General features: G+C 30.5%; 1 protein-coding gene across 2 annotated transcripts in view; it reads right to left on the bottom strand.

The window, feature by feature from the left end:
* LOC107445150 (sodium-dependent dopamine transporter) overlaps nucleotides 1–19,890 on the bottom strand; it is a 171,032-nt gene that overhangs the window by 125,830 nt on the left and 25,312 nt on the right. The window contains exon 1 of one of the 2 annotated variants that reach the window (XM_043053561.3): nucleotides 5,219–5,772. The exons of the other annotated variant lie outside the window; for it this stretch is intronic. The gene's annotated coding sequence lies outside the window, so the exon portion shown is untranslated. Of the gene's footprint in view, nucleotides 1–5,218; nucleotides 5,773–19,890 lie in introns of those variants that run through there. 2 annotated transcript variants of the gene reach the window in all.

Genomic DNA, 19,890 nt, shown 5'->3' with positions numbered 1-19,890 from the left:
TTTAAACTATATGTACCATTTGGCAGTGAAAAATTATCTGGGGGGCTTACAACGGGCAGAGACACTTAACCTTTAAGCTTAAATATTTTTAACATTATTTAACTTTTTTTAAAAATCGCCAATTTGGCGACATTCCCCCCCCCCACCCTATCATAGTTATCAAAATCACTGTTTTATTCTCAGTTTTAAAAGAATTTTATGAGACAAGATAATGCAGCATTGGAGTAAGTATATAAATGTTAAAAATTTAGAATACAATCGCTTTTCATTTTTATGAAAATGTGGCTTTTTTCCATTTTGACGTTTTGCGCCATTTTCAGTATAAGCATTGAGACCACTGGCTAGATGTAGGCTGAACTTGACCTTACAGTCATGAGTAACTGTTGCAAACTTATAGCACTTATGAAAATATTCGCAAAACAGCATCATATCATAAGGCGATGGCATCTTCGATAAACAGCCTTAAAAACATCAGCGCAGGGTTTATAGGGCAGAGGCACTCAGTCTTAAAAAACATCAGCGCAGGGTTTATAGGGCAGTGACACTTAACCTTTAAGAACATCAGTGTAGGGTATACTGAGCAAATGTATACTGGACAGTTGTAATTAACTTTAAAGCTAAAAAATTAATGTCTATTACACAGATAGATTGCATATTGGAATAATACCAAAAATTTGTCAAAGTGTTGCGTCTTTGTTTTGCGTACTGTACGGTCTTTTATGACAATATGATATTAAAAATAGAATATGGAAGGAAGGGTTATACATTATTGTAAATTTAATTTTTTTTTCCGTGGTAGAAATTATTTTTAATTATGTTACATTTCTATCAAGAACCAATATTTTTGAAAATATAAAATTTTATCATTAACTCATGGTATACGAAATATTTTTTTATAAATGAAAGATTGATACCGCGGATTTTTATTCACATAGAAAAATCACTTAAAAAGAATAAGGTAAAAATATTTACCTGTAAGCCAAATATTAAAAAGGTAAACTTCTCCTAAGACTCATTATCCTAACGCGATGAATGGATAAAAAAGCAATTCTTAAAATTAGTTTCGGGAATTTCAAAACTACCTTTTATAGAAAAAAAAGAAGAAATTTAGCTATTTACTGTAAATTAAACTTAATAGATGCATAAAGCACGTAACTAAATTATCAAACAAATTGAATATAAATTAATTATTTAAAAGATATATTGGCCGAATATCAAGATATGGGAAAATTATCCTCCATTTTGATCTGAGAAATATTGTGAAAAAAAAGTTTTTTAGTCTTGCAAAATATGCTAACTGTATCTGGGCTACAGTTAGGCAGTTCATAGGCTTTTTAGGGCGGTTTATAGCCTAAAAAGTGTTCTATTTAATGCGGCTTAATTTATAAAAATGCAATATGAGAAAACTTCTTGAGAAAACGATTCTTTTCGTGACTTAGGAATACAACAAAGAAGAAATGGATGCTTTTTGGGTAAAACTTCGGCAGTTTTTAAATTGGGGAATGTTCGAAAACTGATTTTAACAAATACGATGTGAGTAAATATTTAATGCATGAGTAAAGTATATGAATGAAATATTCTTTTGTTTTAAATTTGGAAGACGATGTACTGAAAATTTATTTTCTCGCAGTTTTAAGCTGTATGTAAATTCTGCGTGCAGAATATTTCTATGAGACAATTGTTTAATTAGTTTCCAGATTTTCGAAACTTTACAAATTAATAAGAAAACACAAACTATTAAACAAAAAACGATTTCAACATACTAATACAATCTATTGCAAAGAAATTTTCTAATGCGCTGCGTTGCGACTAACAGAAAGAATTAATATTGCAATGGAAATACAGCAATGAAAATTGCTATCTAGTGCATTGAAACAAGGCAAATGATTTGCAGTATAATAATTTGTAGTATAACATTTTCAACACAATAATAAATAAATACATTTGAATTTAAGTTAATTGAAAAAAATATAAAACAGAAAAATAAATTTCGTGAGCTAGAAACGCTTTATAAAGAGACCAGTTTCTAAATCATTTTCTTATTTTCAATTTTAAACATTTTTTTCTTAGTCTTTGATCTTAATTTTCGTGGTTTTATTCAGTTGATTGTCAAAGGGAGAGCAGGCATACAACCATAAAATCTTGGGATTACTGGTTTTTGTGTAGTAATATTGTGAAAATTTTACAAAATGTAAAATCTAGTCTTAATGTATTATTAAAAACGAATCTGAATATAGAGTTTTTTACCGAAAGAACAGATTCAGATCCTCATATTTTATTCAAGCAATAAACTCACTATTGCTTGAAACTGCTGTTCTGCTATACTTGAAGCAATAAACACCCTACTAAATACACAACTGTAATAAACACACAATTTTTTTATCCCACTAATGCTTAAATAAGACCGATTCTCTTAAGTTTTACTTTAATAGACAACAGACTCATAGTTTAACACAAAACATACCAACACCTAATCTATACCTATTTCTACCATAGCCGTTCAAATGCCCGGTCTTAATGTTTCTTGATTGAATGTATGAAATATGGATATTAGGAAGGAAATAAACAGAAAGAAAACTTTATTATAATTAAACAAAATTGTATATCGCCAATTTTTATGTATTACAAACACAAAGAATAAGAATTTTTAATTCATTGCTCAACGCACTTTTTACATATACAGGGCGTTTCCATTGTAAACTTTCCGCAAACATGTTTCTTCTAATTATTATTATTTCTATAATTCTTATAAATATTCTGATAATCATAAGAATATATAAGAATTATAATTAGTCTTATAATTAATATTATTTCCTCTAAGAGCTTGTGCTGTCTTGATTGTTTCGACATTTTTCTGGGTAAAAACTAACAGTTAGTTAGAAATGAAGCAAAGCTATCAAAATAAAATATAAACTACTTACCAAAACATTTAGTTTCCTGCACAGAAATGCCAATCTAAAATTTTAGGTAGTTTCTTGAAATTTCAATTCACAGTTATTCTGATTGAACTAACTACGCAACAGGTCTTTGAAGAAATGTGTCAACTAATCGAATGCAATACGTTGAACACGCATTATTATTAAATCGTATTTCTGATCCGATGACCTTATAAAGCAAATAAATTGTTCTCCCGGTCAAATGACCGGTTGTGGTAGAAATAGGTATACGACAAGTATTATTCGAAACAAACAAAATACAAAAAAATAATAATAGAATATTAACTGTACATAATTGTTAGAAAAAGTCATGAAGTCAAATGTGCAAAAACGATAAGATGATAAGAGTGCAGTTTCGATGCAAAAGTTCTTAAACAGTCATATGACCGGTAATGGCATGTTTAGTGTTAAAATTATAGAAACATAATTTATAAGTCCATGTTACAAAAAATATTTTTTTTAAAAATGACAGAGTGCATTTTATTAAATTAATTTAAAACTTTTCACAAATTAAAATCTACTGAATAGTGACCTAGTGCAATTAAAACAACTGCAATGAAAAATTCAATCAACTCTATGAGGAAACAACGTAAATGAAAACCTACATCAATAGCAATTAAAACTAATACATTGAATCAATCTATTGCAATTATAACTTCTGCTACGAAAATATGTTATCTATTTCGATGAAACTATACCATTGAAATAATGCAATCCATTACAATTAAAGCTATTGCAAATAAAACAATGCAATCTGTCGCAATTATAACTACCGGAATAAAAAAAATCGCAATGTATTGCAATTTAAAAAAATCAATCTATTTCAGTTAAAACTTTTGTAATAAAAATTTCAATCTATTGCGAGGAAATTACAGCAAAAAATAATGCAGTATATTGCAGTAAAACTACAGCGACATTAAAAAGATGTGGTTTAGAGCAGTGATACTATGACTATTTATGAAATACATTGTTTTTCATTAATTTGTAATTCCAAAATAGGGACAAATCTAAATTTAATTCAAAACCTTTAAAAAGTTATTAGAAAACGAATTTTATCGAGCAAACTTCTCCTTAAATATTCTAATTTTAAAATTCTTTTCTAATTATAATTTTAATATTTTGTTCTTAATTTAAACCTGACGTATAATTAAGATATTTTAATAACTGTAGGTTTCTGTGCAGAAAAGGTGTGAATATATTGCAAAATATTCACACTAGTACTAGTTTTATTGATTCTCTTGAAGTAATTGTGAATACAGAGTTTTCTTACAGAGGGAACAGCTTTAAATCTCTGTATTCATATTGTTTATTCGAAATATATTAACATTAGTTATGATAAGTTGGACAATAACTGTTAATAAGTTGGGCAATAAGTTACTGTGTATAACAATGTGTAATCGAATAAGTGTTCAAATACGATTCCTTCAAAATTCTAATATATTTTTACACTATACAAATGCAATCACATTTGAAAACGATTTGACTAATAGAAGTATTTTAAAATCATTTTCTTAATATCGTTTTTTACTAAATAATTTTTGAAAACGAAAATATCAAGCACCTTTTATCAAATGCTTTTAACGATCGCTTGAACGACGTAATAAACTATTATTTGCCGATTTTGATTTGACTATATATAAGCAAACAATTATAGCATTTTAATGCTAACTTTTTCGATTCAATCTTTTATTTTATTTCTTAAAGAAATTCATTTAAAAAATAATCTAATCCATTAAAGTAATTTTACATTGATATTTAGTTTTAAAAGTAAGGTATAAAAACTTTAAAAAATTAAGCTAAATAAAAGAAACAGATACAGTTGCTACATAACCATTGAAATAATAAAGATGTGTGCAAAATGTAAAAGAAAAAGTTTTGTAAAAAATTCGCTACTCAAATAACAATTAGATTTGCATCTATTCCAGATTTATTGTAATTGATTTGAAGTATTTTTTTTAAATATTTCAAAACTCTGTTAAAAATTTCTCCAAAATATTTTAGATAGTTTAATTTTATATATAAAACATTTTAAAAAATGTGAACAAGTTTCTCCTTATTATCATATATTCTAAAAGCATTAAAAAAAAAGAAAAGAAAATCGATAAGAAATACGGAACATTACGCGCATAAATTTATCTATCCCACATCTTTTGACCAAAAACGTAAAAGTGCAACATATAAAGTAAACATACAGTAGTAAAATATTATCGGTATTAAGAATTCCTGTTTTAAATAATGAAGAAATGCAAAATCTGCACATTCAATAATAATAAATTTCTTACCTGTTAAGCGTCACACTATTTCATAACGAGAAATGCTAATATCTGTCAAACAGATTCAAAGTTCACACGAGTCACTAAAACTATCTTTGAAATTTAATTTACAAATATTTTTGCGATTTGTATTTTATCAATAATCATCACTTTCTCTCACAGTCTTAAAGAGTTAAAAGCTTCTTAGTTCATTATCCAAGCACAACTGAACTGTTTTTATGCTCAAAGTGTAAAAAAGAAATTTTTTTTTCATTTATAAGCAATAAAGTAAAATATAATTTTTTTCCTTGTTCCAATTATTTCAAAATAATAGTTATATTTATTTTTGTTTTATTCTCCAAACTATTAGCAAGAAATGCTAATTTAAAAACAAACGATTTTTTAAACTTCTTCCAAGACGGGAAAAGTTAGGTCACACGCAGCCACAGGTTTTTCCGTGGATTTCTCCAAAAATCGTTTTCACTTTTCAAAACTGACAAATCGTCTGACGGTAGAAGAGAGAGTGTGTGAAAGCCAGTTGTAGCCGAGCATCAATTGGGATGGGTTGTCATATCCGCTGTGTTGGTTGGAGAATAGAGGAAGCATTTAGTTGGTGGATGTTCGATGTGACGTCACATACCTCTTTCGCGCGCGCCTCTTCCCCATCTTTCGGATTCATCTTTCTTGTCTCAAATTGAGAAGTCGGAGAGCGAGAGAGATTTAGAAAGAGAGAATGAGCGAAGTTTCGTATTCGGATTTACGAGGAAGCATTAAAGACGGTCTCTGACTACGTGGAATTAAAGATGTCAGGGGGCAGAATTACTGCACGTCGCGAAACATTAACTTCCAGACTGGGACAAACTAATTCGGGTTTTACTTTAACGACACACCTGTAACTGCAACCCGTATGTTTTCATAAGATGTTAGCTATTAATATCAGATATGAGGTTATTAAATTAACGAATGTCAACTCAAATTGATGTTGTTTTAATGACAAAACTAAACGCGATGCATTTAAATTGTTTTATCTATCTTTCTCTTTATGTTTTATTTTTTGGAGATAGAAGCTTTAAATTTATTATTCATAAAAAATTATAAATAATCAAATTTATTTTAATGCCTTAAACTGTTTAATTTTTACTTTTATGACTCATTTGTAACTACGATCGGTATGTTTTCCTAACAATCAAACATGAAATTATTAAATTAACGAATGTCAATTTGTTTAAATGCCGAAACTAAGCACGATGCATTTCAATAATTTTATTTATTAACTGTGTAAATATTTATTTATGATTTCGTTATTCAATTTGTTACTATTTATTATCTCTTTACATTGGAGATAAAAGTTGCATTTAAACTTCATATTCAGGCGGGGGGGGGGAATACTGAACATAATTTTAGTTCAATTTCTTAATTTATTTTAGGTTTTCTATGTAACTGCAACTGCATACAATGTCAGCTGATTGAATGATAGAAGACGTTATAACAAAATGTTTTATCAATGTTAGTTAGTTAGTTAGGTGTAAAGCAATTTAATATTTGTTTTCAGGTGGCTGTTGCTTTACATAATCAATGGAATGAAAAAAGACATTTTATTCTAATGCCTTAAACTATTCGTGTTTTAATATTTTAATTTACTTGAAGTTTAATTAAAATGTAATATTTTTTTAGAGTTTTACTTTATGTCTTAGTTTTTCAATGGAGTTTTTCATTAATGGCTTGGTGGCAGTTACAACCTACGTGGTTCTAAGCGCACTATAATTCATATTCTACATAACTTTAACTACATAACATAACATATTCTACATAAATTGTTGATGCACTAAAATCTTGCGATCTGTTTTCCTTGCTTATTATTTATTTTAAAAAATTTTTAAAAGTCAGAAATATAGTTTTGCTTGTAGTAAAACAAATTTCAAAATGAAGTAAAGGCTTGCTTTTCATGATTTCAGTTTAAATATCTTTTTTCAAAAACGCGCTAGAAATTTCTAAATAATTAAATTTTAAATTCCATTATATATATATACGTAATATTAAAATTATAATGCAACAGTTCCATATGTTTTTCGATTGGGTACTTGCACTTCAAGAAGATTTGGAAAAAGGTTACGAATACCCACACATATGACCTATGACACCAGTGCCAACTGAATCACGTCTTAAAGTTAAGCTAAGTTTCTCCACATAAGTTAGAATGTTAATTAACATTAATTAAATGAAGTGCCGTATCAAATTTATTGAAATATAATTCGTACTTAACTAAGAATTATTATTTGCTTATGTAATTTACTGTAAACGCGATATATTTTTGTTTTATGTACCTGGCAACTTCGATGCACAATTTGTTTATGTTCTACATGTTTTCGTGCCTGTCTTTGTGTTAAGTAAGAAATATGTACTGAAAGCATTGAAATCGTTGGCAACGAATCTTTGTGTAAGGATATTAAATGTGTTACTTAAGGGAAATGACACTTGACGGGCTTGGCTTACTCGAAATAGAATGTAAAGAACAGGTGCTAACGCAAATAAATGCCACTTTTTAACAACCAATCAGGATCGAGATTCCCACGCTATGTCCCGTGCAGGTGTCCCATTAAAACAGAATTCAAAACAATCGGCAATATTATCCTCGCAAACGGTATGAAAAGAAAAATAAAGAAAAAAAGTAACAGAATTGTGAAGTGTTTACACCAAATTTTTAACTGTGAAGAATTCAATTTCCAACTTTTCATTTTTCAGGCAAAAAATATCAAATTCATTGTTCTAAGTATTTAAAATATACCTCCATTGGGAACACTTGGGAAGATATTTATTTATGCATTTTTTACACTCATATAAATATTTGTTCTAGTCTCATTAGGGTGTGGGTATTTCAAATCTGTAATTAGTTTAGCTCCTAATGCTACAAGTCTTTTTCAATGAAAATTTAAATCTAATTTTTGAAGAAATTTGTAAATTTAAAAATATTGTATCCAACAGAGTGTTGCATAAATGTTGCGGCAAACTTCTCGGGAAGTTACAGCACATAATCAAGATATAAAAAAGCATGGGAGCACATACGTCGGAAAAGCTGTCGTCAGATGAGGGGGCTTCCCTATTATGACCTGTTTAAAAGCACATGAAAAAACTGTTCATAATGGAGAAATTGCCCCTAGAGGCGTATAACGACATCTCCGGCCGTGGGTTCCTCTGCAATTTTAATCCTGATTGCGCGCCCTTACTCCCTTAGAAATTTCTCGCCCCATTTATGCAACCACTTGTTATATGATATATATATACTTTTTAAATTTGTACATTTCGACAAAAAAAAATAGGCTAAAGTTGTCTTTTAAAAAGCCTTGCATGGAGAGAGAAACAAATTGTTGATTTGAAATCAGAGAGGGGAAAGTAACTAATATCTGTTTAAAAAAAATCTCATGCAACAGAAGAAAAAAATCGTTTCTCTGTGTTTATTTATATTTATTTATTGTTATTTATTTTTTTAAGAAGGTACAGAAACTTTTAGATTCTTGAAATTTTGTTCATAATATATATATATATATATATATATATATATATATATATATATATATATATATATATATATATATATATATATATATATATATATATATATATATATATATATATATATATATATATATATATATATATATATATATATATATATATATATATATATATATATATATATATATATATATATATGAAAGATGGATAAATATAAAAATGAAATGGAAATAATATAGTTTAAAAAGTATATATGATATATTTTACATATAATATATTTTTATAGAAAAATATCGCTTACTCAAAAATTGTTAACTGGGTGAATTTCTTTCAAGAAACCACATGATATAACATTATAAATTATCTGCTTGAAATATAATTTCTGTCTCGAAGAATATTTGTGTTACAATTTTGTATGAACGTAATGTATGCGACTTTAAATTTCGAGAAAAAGGTGAAAAAAAGATAAAAAATCCATTTAGTATAAAAAATTTAGGAAAAAAAATCTACATTTGACTAAATTATTTTAACGGAAAAATTAAATAAACTATTAAATTCGAAAAAAAACTTTTGAAGTTTCAGACGCATCTCATTTCTAAGAGAACCAAAAACTATGCTTTTTAACATTAGCTATCAGAATAAATTTGTTTAAGATTTTACAACAGGAATAATTTATTTGTATCTTTTAAAAACAGTAGAAAAGGCTTTTAAAAAAAATCAGTAAAAATTCTAAATAACTTTTTAAATATGAGTTGTTTCATTATAGAGAAAAAGTTTGTTTTTTCGTAAAGGAAAAAAATCGAAAAAAAAATTATATTTTAACTTTTTCTCATAATGTGTTACACGTTCAAATAAAGTATGCCAAAATATTCATAACTAAGTCAAAATGTTTGCCGATAACAATGCATGCTGCAACCCCTCTACTGCTCTCTTCTTGAAGAGGGATAGATAAATTACAACAAAACGTTTCCCATTCATAAGTGGTTAAAGTAGTTACCTCCCACTGACTAAGTGGGGGGCTGAATTTCTGCAAGAAAGCGCCGGACAGAGAGGAGAATTTTTTCACCGAGTAACCGCATCCTAAAGGTTAAATTTAACGCCAACTGCAATCCTACGGTACTTCCTTTATTAAACTGGTGTGTTGAAACTTTTTTGAAAGTAATATTTGGGGGTATAAACAAGCATAAAACTGGGTATATAAACTAAAGATATTTGAAAAACTAAACAAATTAACACTTTTGCTTGTAAATATTAAAAAACCACGACGTGATTTTGAATTTGAGGAATAGTAAAACAATCAGTATTATTTGCTTATTATTATTGACAGTAAAATAAAACAAGAGCGCAGAAATATCTGATTTTGAACTATAGGAACAAATTTTTCAATCCAAAATTTACGTTTTCGGCAGGTATAAAAGTACAAATTAACTGTACAAACTAATTGAATTATAGTACCATGAACAACATATTAAATTTAAATTAAAGCACTTTTTTGTATTTCACTTACTTATACAGTCAAACCTCGATATCTCGAACTTGAAGGGAGAGGAGAAAAAATTCAAGCTATCGAAAATTCTAATTATCAAACATCGCATGTTTTCGATGGTAGAATAAAGAAAAATGCTCTTTACATACCTTATTTACTATTCCATATTTATTCTAAAAACACTTTTTACACTTTCATTTAAAAAAAGATTCAATTATTGTTTGCTTTAGAAATGTGTAAGAAAGTTTGTCTATAACACTTTCTAAGTGTACTATAGCTTTAACTGTCTCCTCTGACATATTCGACTGCCTCTCAATAAATCTCCTTACAATGTCCACTGCAGAAAGTGCTTGTTTGTTAGTAACATTGGGAGGTAAATATTCGATTTCTTCATCCTCTTCTTCTGATAGTTCACAAGAAGCTTTCGTTTGAGTGATGATATCATTGTCATCCCACTGACCACACACTGTTACTGCCTCATCTACGCTTACGAAGTCATGAAATTCCATGTTATCAAGCTTCATGAGTCTGATCAATCTGTTCCAATCATTTTCGGTGTAGTTTTCAGCAGAATTAACGATATTGATTGTTTGACTGATTTCGTGATCTCTAATGAATCCAGACTTCTTGAAGCCATTCATTATCGTAGAGGAAGACACATCATTCCATGCCTTGTCAGGCATTCTTAAATTTTTTTTATTTTTTTTGGAATATTTTTTAATTTTAGAAAAAAAATCTACACTGTTTATGGAGTAAAAAAAATTCAAGTTATTAGAAAAAGGATTAGAAAAAAAAATTTTGTGAAATCAAGTTTTTTTTTTAACATTGAGTGTATAGGAAATTTTTTTTTCTTCGAGATATCGAAAAATTCGTGAAATCGAGGTTCGAGTTAGCGAGGTTCGAATCATAAAAATTAATCGCGTAAACACGAAATATATTTTTAAAGAAATTTGAAAAAATGAGTGAATGCTTCTATAAAATTTTAAATATGAATAGAATGACTAATATCCGCCTGTAGCACGCCAACTCATTTGTTTGCAAATCTCGAAAAATTAATTAATCCTTACGTTTTCCTTATGACTATCCTACTACAAAGTCCAAGATATGATATTTGAATACAAAATAAGTCCTACAATCCTTATTAACAATTTAAGAATGAAATCTTTTTAAAATCGTGACTCAATTAATGCTTGTAACCTTGAAATTATGCAGTATATGGCTGTTAGTTGCTAGTATCGTTGATGAAAATTGACCCTTTGCAAGAACTCAAGTAATTGAATAAGAAAAATTCCATTGTTGACTTCGTTAATTTTTCATAAGTCACTGAGCTTGTGTCTTATTAGGCATTCGCTAATGAATTGACGTTGCGTGTATTGAATAACACGAACTAATGATAGGTTTTCAAATTTCTGTATGTTTTTCTTTTGAAAACAATGTTATATAGTAATATATCGTGTAATAAAATATTTTATTGTATATTGATTGTAATATATCCTGACATGAGTAATTGGTACTTTAAACAGTAATCATTTTATTACAAAAACGTTATTGTAAGGTACAAGATTTAATTACTTTGTTTTCAATAAATATACGTATTTTCTGTGTTTTCAATAAATATATATATTTTCTATGTTTTAAATTTAAAGAAAAGACTTTTTTGCTCATGCGCAAGTTTAATATTGATAAAAAAATAGTCTTATTTCTTAAAGGGAAAAGTTTATGCATAGAGTATTTAAAATTTGTCTTTTTACAACTACTGACAGTAATATATAGTGCTGGTATTATGGTAATTGGTGCGGTTTTGATAAGAATTCTTCAAGATTTCCGTTAATTCAGAAAAAAAAATTTCCAGTGTGTATTGATAAAGATAGTGTATTAATATTTTAATGATTTTGAAACTTTTTCCAACATATCTTATAAATATTTTAACAATAAATTAAAGGTCAGATAGAGAAATGGTCATGTTCCAAAGTCCTTATCACGTTCAAATAAGAATTCTATTTTTTTTTTTTAAAAAGTCTGCTTTAGTAGAATGCTACTGACAAATGTATTTCGGACAAAACTCAAACGTTGAAGGTTTATGTAATAGGTTGCAAATATACTAAGATGGATATATAATATGATATTGATATATTTAGTGCTTTTTAAAACTGTGCCACTAAGCAGTCTTAATACCGATATTTTGGAAATAAATGTTTTTCGACAACTCGATAAGGATGTGTAGGGGAGAGTGAGGTCAATTGCAACGTTTTTTACTTAACTATTTCTAATTAACAAAAAATCCAATATATTATTAGTATTAATTGACAGACGAGTAAAGTAGACTATCCTCTACTAGAAAAAAAATACCTTATTTTAAATGTTAATATATTAATTATTAACAATTTTTGACATTCGTGCACTTGTTACAATTGTCCCCTCTTACGGGGTCAATTGTAACAGTTCATAAATTCAACTAAAACATAGTATTATACATATTATCATGGATGTGATATATTTTTTAATGATTAAAATAGTAGTGATATTTTAGGAGTAAAAATAATAATGAGCAGACGCCTAAAAGGTTAAACTTTTAACTTTAAGGGGTTAAAAATTTTAATTTATGCTGTGAAAAGTGACAAATAAAATAATACACATGCAACATAAAATAAATGATATAGGAAACTATTGGTGGTTCTTAAAGAGTTATGTAATGGTTTGTAAACATAAGATTATTTATTTTCAGCTGTTACAATCGTCCCCAAGACGCCATTCCAGCTTCATTTGTTAAAATACAATGCTAGTTAATTAACAAAACTAATTTTTTTTGAAATGTTAATTAAGGTGTCCACTTACATATTCGGTTAATAATTTTTATTTGTTTAAATAAAATTACTTTGTTACAATATAATATTCTAATTCCAAAAAAAGTACTTACGTAGCGTGAAAATATCTTTTGTGATGTAACTCTTTCAAAAGTACATAAAAATGGTTGCCATCAGGGGTGTACATGTAAATTTATTAAATACACCTTGTGCGCCACCTAGGTACCAAATCTAGAACCCGACACTCGAAATTTTTGCTTTGTTACAATCGTACCCTGTTACAATTGACCACACTCTCCCCTACTGGAGAAAATTGCTTGATAGTAGTGAATTTTGAATATCATGAGTTGACTGTGAGCAATATCATCTTGCCAAGAGATGTTAAATACATTTTACCTCTTTATTCTGAGAAGATGAACTACCGAAAAAATTATTAAATAAAAAAATTGTAATCGCTTTATTACGATCACTGGTTACCTATTGGTCAAATGCTTTTTTTTTCTTTTCTAGATTGACTCCGATAAACGCCATAACATTTCAAATCATGGGTTACAAAAACTGTTTCAATTGATGTTTGTCCTCTGGTCTTTTGATTGGTTTTCAAATCCTGCCTATATACGCTTTTCAAGTCGACACAAAATACTTTTCCTTCGTCAGTATTATATAAAAATTACTGTCAAGACAGTAATTATAAGTTAGTAATAAAAATAATATAAAAATACTTTAAATTATTATTTTGTAAATACACTAAAAATGCCTGCTGGTGAAAATGAAAATAAAAAAAAGAATTCTAAAAAAATTATCAAACAGCCGTCGCCATAACAACGCATGTAATTACGACGCATGCACACTGTTTACTATTACTCTTGATTCTTGTTCTTGTTCTTGTTCATTTACGTCGCACTAGAGCTGCACAATGGGCTATTGGCGACGGTCTGGGAAACATCCCTGAGGATGATCCGAAGACATGCCATCACAATTTTGATCCTCTGCGGAGGGGCTATTACTCTTGAGCACAGTTGAAAAGTGTGATGAAGTTCAAATAAGGTGCACACGCCACCAAACCCAAAACAACACCCATTTTGCCAAATGGATGAAGAAGAAAAAAATGAGTCCAGGACCCGGCAATGGAAACTAAAGTTAAAGTACCATCAAATCTCAACTAAAATGCAACTATAGTTTTAATTCGTTTGGTGATATCGACATATTTTCACCGGTTGCAGCTGCTAATGCAAAAAAACAGCAGTCGCATAAAAACAGCACTTCTTTTTACTGCGAACATTTTAATTAAAGATAGTTTTGGAAAGTTGAAACCAGCCTGAGCATTATTAGATGTAGGATCAATGTCTTCATTTATAACAACTGAGTTTGCTGAATTACTAAAAATTAAGAAGGAGGAAATTTCTGTAGTTATTTCTGGTTTGAACAATGCAAGCATAAATGTGAATTAAAAAATTTGCTCAATAATTTCAAGTAGCGCTGATTTCGGAAAGCAATTAGAGCTTTTATCTGTGCCTGAAATTTCAGATGCGATACCAGTTAATCATATTTAAGTTCCAGTTGAGGGAGTTTCCCCGAAATATCAAACTTGCGGATCCCTATTTTTATGTACCTAGATAAGTGAATATCTCTTTGGCGGACGGAGTGTTTTACCAGCTCTAAAAATTTGGTCAAGTTGAAGTAAAAAATCTCTGTTTTTGGATTATTCATAGCTTCTGGAAGTATCTCAAACTCATTTGACCAGTCACAGCAGAAAGTTCATGGCGGATTAATTTACGACTGCTTATTGAATAGAAAAACATATTAAAGAGTTTTGGCTACTAGAATCTGTCGGAATGAATGAGACAGATCAATCTTTAGTGCGGTATGAAAACACTGTATTCTACAAAGGAAGCCGATATGAAGTTGAATAACCATGGAAACGAGATTGGAGGGAACTTAGCGATAACTATGCAGTAGTCAAAGAGAGATTAGATGCGCTAGTGTGCAAATTCAACAGGGATCCAAATCTATTCCTTCAATATCGTGAAGCATTAAATGGCCATGTGAATAAGAATAGAATAGAAAAAGTGTCTAATCCTAGTAAACCCAAAGATAAACCCTTATTTTACTTACCGCATCAACCAGTGTCTAAAGAAAGTTCTACTAAAATTGAGGATAGTTGAGCCTCAATGGTGTTTTTTGGAAAGGGTCAAATTTAAATTCAAACATTTTTGTTGTACTTGTAAGTTCTATACTCATCAAAATCGCTTTCATGTGTGATATGGAGAAAGCCATTTTTCAGATATCTTTAGCTGAGAGAGACAGATATACTGTCTGTTTCTTATGATCAGAAAATGGTAATACTCAAGTTTACAGATTTAATCAAGTTTTCTTCCGGGTAACATCTAGCCTACTTTACCTTTATGTTACTTTAAAAAAATACCGGGGTCAATGCCCGACTACAATTGAACGTTTAGAATGATGTTTGGATGACGTAGATGACGTTGTTTCAGGCGATGATGACTTACAAAAAGTATTTGAAATTTCTAAGCAGGTGATATCTATTATAAACCAAGCTAGTGTGGTACTTAGAAAATGGAATGCTATCAACAACACCTTGATGCAATAATGAGAACGTGAAGGATTTGATTCTCAATCGCATGAATCTTCTTCCGTTTCCTGAATCCAGATTACAAAGGTTTTGAGAATGTCATAGAATACGGTAAGTGATTGTCTTATGGTGGGAATCTTCTTCCGTTTCCTGAGTCCAGATTACAAAGGTTTTGAGAATGTCAGGGAATACGGTAAGTGATTGTATTATGGTGGGAATCTTCTTCCGTTTCCTGAGTCCAGATTACAAAGGTTTCGAGAATGTCATGGAATACGGTAAGTGATTGTATTATGGTGGGAATCTTCTTCCGTTTCCTGAGTCCAGATTACAAAGGTTTTGAGAATGTCATGGAATACGGTAAGTGATTGTCTTATGGTGGGAATCTTCTTCCGTTTCCTGAGTCCAGATTACAAAGGTTTTGAGAATGTCAGGGAATACGGTAAGTGATTGTATTATGGTGGGAATCTTCTTCCGTTTCCTGAGTCCAGATTACAAAGGTTTTGAGAATGTCATGGAATACGGTAAGTGATTGTATTATGGTGGGAATCTTCTTCCGTTTCCTGAGTCCAGATTACAAAGGTTTTGAGAATGTCACGGAATACGGCAAGTGATTTTCTTATGGTGGGAATCTTCTTCCGCTTCAGGAGTCCAGATTACAAAGGTTTTGAGAATGTCATGGAATGCGGTAAGTGATTGTCTTATGGTGGGGAAGTAGAGGCTAATAGAGAGTTTGTCAAAAAAGGAGAAATGTTTTTACTGCCAGTAGCTGGAAAGATATTTGACCCCTTCAGTATGATTAATCCAGTTACGACCATTCGTGCAAAAGGCATTCTTAAGACCTTGGGGTTACAGAAAATATCTTGGGACGAGACATTACCTTCTGATGTTCAAATCATATCAACAGATTTTTATGGTCTCTGGGAGGCGGGGGTGATTTCTTTCAAATATCACCTCAAACACATTATCGGAAACGCTAATTTGACTTAAGAAGAATTTCTCATAGTTATCCTATAAATTGAGAGTGTTTTAAATTCTAGAATTCTTACCCCTTTATCTACTGACTTTGATAACTTTGAAACCTAGTCATTTTTCAATAGGGAGACCTCTCTGACTTCAATTGTTGAACCTCAACTCGTTGAGTTACCAGAGAACAGACTTCTTGAATAGTGATTTAGTTTAGTAAGTGTAGTCAACAAATTTGGAAGCTACGGAAAAGGGACTATTCAAATAATTTACAACGTTCTAAGTGGATGTTGGTAAGGAATATTGTTAAAGTTGGGTCACTTGTGTTAATCAAAGATGAGCATTTGACAAGTACAAAATCGCTAACAGGGATAATTGCCGAAACAATTTGAGGTAAGGATGGAAGAGTACAAGTGATAAATATCCTGTTACCAGATGGTAAAATATTGAAAAGAAATGTGGGGGACGCATGTATGCTTCTACTCGATAGTAATTAGATATTGTAAAGCGTGTATAGACACCATTAACTCTTTAGCATTAGATTATTTCAAGCTTTTTTTATTATATATATATATATATATATATATATATATATATATATATATATATATATATATATATATATATATATATATATATATATATATATATATATATATATATATATATATATATATATATATATATATGTATGTATATATATGTATGTATATATATATATATATATATATATATATATATATATATATATATATATATATATATATATATATATATATATATATATATATATATATATATATATATATATATACATATATATATATATATATATATATATATATATATATATATATACACTGGTTATCATAAATTAAGGAAAAATCACAAAAATAGCGATAACTCTTTCAAAAGTAAGCCAAACCGTGCAAAATTTGCATATGTTGTCCACTAAGAGTAGCTGAGTAAAATTGCAATATGCAAATTAGTGGCGCTGCACTCGGCTTACGTCATCTGCCTGGAGCATAAAAGTCCAAGTTTGAGAGAAAGCACACAAATTTTACTGTGATTGCGACATTGAAAATCTGAGATAGCCAATTCGTAATAATGACCTCTAGGCATCATTTGCCTGAAGAACTACGATGGAGAGCCATCGGGAGACTAGAGGCAGGGCAGAGTCAATCAGAAGTGGCCAGATGGCTAAATGTGAGTCCATCTGTGGTTCATAGACTTTGGAGGCAATTTCAAACCACAGATTCGGCATCTAGGAGGTTCAGTCAAGGACGGCCAACTGTTACGACCAGTGCCGATGACCGATATTTGACATTAAGTGCACGCAGGAATAGAACCGCTACTCCGACACATCTTAGATCCTCTCTTGCTGCAGCCACCGGAAGGTTGGTGTCAACGTCAACTGTGCGCAGAAGGCTCCACGAAGGTGGTCTGTATGCGAGACGACCAGCCATTTGCGTGCCGCTCACATCACGCCATAGGAGAGACCGTTTGCAGTGGGCCCGACAACATGTCCACTGGACGTCAGATCAATGGAGGCCTGTTCTCTTTACGGATGAGTCCAGGTTTAGTCTAGAAAGTGACAGTAGACGTTATTTGATATGGAGAGAACCTGGGACCCGTTATCATCCATCAAACATCCGTGAAAGAGATGCATACGGAAGAGGCAGTGTCTGTGTTTGGGGAGGCATATCCTTAGGAGGGCGCACATACCTCCATGTCTTTCCAAGGGGAACCGTGAATGCTCAGGTTTATCGAGACAACATCCTTGATGCTTATGTGCGCCCATATGCCGGGGCAATTGGTGATTGCTTCCTGTTACAGGACGATAATGCAAGACCACACAGAGCTCGCATTGTTGATGATTATCTTCAACAGGAAACAATTACTCGCATGGAGTGGCCAGCTCGATCCCCGGACTTGAATCCTATCGAGCACGTTTGGGATGCTCTAGGGAGGCGTGTATCTGCCATCAATCCGCCCCCTCAGACCCTTGCCACGCTTGCAACTGCTTTACAAGAGCAATGGCTCTCACTTCCTATTGAACTGATAGACCGCATAATTGAAAGCATCACACATCGCTGTTTGTGCTGTATTGCTTCTAGAGGCAATCATATTCCATATTAAAGGTACTTTTTCTATTGCAAACCGATACTTCCAATTTGTTTATTTTATACATGTGCTAATTTCTATACTACTATTAATGTCTGATAATTTCTTTTTATGTTGTTTAATACCTTACTATGTGTTGTATATTGTGGGTAAGTTTCATAAAATTCCATGTGTAATTTCTTGAGTTATCGCGATTTTTGTGAATTTTCCTTAATTTATGATAACCAGTGTATATATATATATATATATATATACATATATATATATATATATATATATATATATATATATATATATATATATATATATATATATATATATATATATATATATATATATATATCGAGTAGATATTATTGTCTTTAATTTTAAGTACTTGTATTTATTTCGTTGAAACCTCTTAGGTTTCAAGGCTGAAAGAATGTTCTGTTCAAGAGTAAACAGTGTGCACACGTCGTCATTGCTTGCGCTACTATGGAACAATTTTCGATGGAACTAACGCCCATGTCCAAGAGTTCGTGGGTTCGATCCCAGTCGGCCAAAGACTCCCCGTGTAGTAATTGGTGACTGATGCACGTTAAATCTGTCGAGTCGTGAAGTCCCCCATGTACCCATAACAAATCAATATCACTGGAGGTACGGATCCAGGAGTTTCCTTGTCTTCTGGAATGGTTCAAAATTACAAGGCTATGGAGTTGAACATTAGAAGTCATAAACCCAAAATTAGGCCAGCTGTTCAATATCAGATATGAAAAACCTCCCATGTTTAATCTAATGGCAAGAGGTCTCTAGCTCATTGAACGTCTACCACTTACAAACGTCAGCATTGTAGCCGATGCCAGTGCGAAATTTGTATAGACCAGCCATCGATGGGATTCGAACCCGCGTCACCTTATTAAGTGGCGAGCATTCTAATCTCTGAGTCACCACGGCCAAATCAAGTAATTGAATGAGATAAGTTCCATTGTTAACTTAATTAATTTTTCGGAAGTCTATAACCTAGCGTCCCAATATCTACTCACGAATGAATTGACGGTGCGTGACAAGAGAAAGAATGCATTTTTTACTCTAGTTATTTTATTTCAAAACACAATTAATTGAAGATACAGAATTTCAATAAATTTAAAAAAGGAAATTCTTTATGCATAATTTAAAAGTGAGTAAAAGAACGGTTAACTTTTTCAATGTAATGAAATCTCACAAGAAAATACGTGGAGCA

Source organism: Parasteatoda tepidariorum, chromosome 4 (genome assembly GCF_982258835.1).
Source record: "Parasteatoda tepidariorum strain Cologne lab strain chromosome 4, Ptep-v5.0, whole genome shotgun sequence".
Classification (NCBI taxonomy): Eukaryota; Metazoa; Arthropoda; class Arachnida; order Araneae; family Theridiidae; genus Parasteatoda; species Parasteatoda tepidariorum.
This window is presented reverse-complemented; position numbering and strand designations above follow the sequence as displayed.